The sequence below is a fragment of the Oryzias melastigma genome, linkage group LG17 (assembly GCF_002922805.2).
Source record: "Oryzias melastigma strain HK-1 linkage group LG17, ASM292280v2, whole genome shotgun sequence".
NCBI lineage: Eukaryota > Metazoa > Chordata > Actinopteri > Beloniformes > Adrianichthyidae > Oryzias > Oryzias melastigma.
This window is the reverse complement of record NC_050528.1, coordinates 18,101,033-18,101,428: the sequence shown is the minus strand read 5'-3', so window position 1 is coordinate 18,101,428 and position 396 is coordinate 18,101,033. Positions and strand designations below refer to the sequence as shown.

The 396-nt window shown below is 40.2% G+C and overlaps 1 long non-coding RNA gene across 1 annotated transcript in view; it reads right to left on the bottom strand.

The window, feature by feature from the left end:
- Nucleotides 1-358, bottom strand: part of LOC118599955 — a 1,828-nt gene extending 1,470 nt beyond the window's left edge. The window contains exon 1 of the long non-coding RNA XR_004949502.1: nucleotides 14-358. This is a non-coding gene — a long non-coding RNA (uncharacterized LOC118599955). The remainder of the gene's footprint in view (nucleotides 1-13) is intronic.
- Between the last annotated feature and the right edge of the window lie 38 nt (nucleotides 359-396).

The following is a 396-nucleotide window of genomic DNA, read 5'->3' as shown; positions in this document are numbered from 1 at the left end:
TAAAGGTTTAAACCTAAATGTATTGTCTTAAATCTAGTTGCTGTTAGTGCTCTCACCTCACCTCTCACAGTGAGAAGAGCTTGAATGGGACCTATGTTTAATTTGCATGTTTTACACTTTCAAAGGTGAGTTTAGAAACATACTTCGCAGGTAAATTTGTGTCTCTAAATTGGCCCTAGGTGTGCATGTGTGTGTGAGACCTGCCCTTCAGGGTGTACCCCAGCTTTTCAAAAAGTAGCTGGACTGGCTCCAGCAGCCCTGTGACCACAAAAGGGACTCAGCAGGATCATAAAACTTAATTGATGGGTTTAAATCTGTTTATGCTAGGAGGCCCTCAGGCTAACTGCAAGTCCTGATGACTGTTAAAAATAATAATAATAAAATAAAAAAACAGGT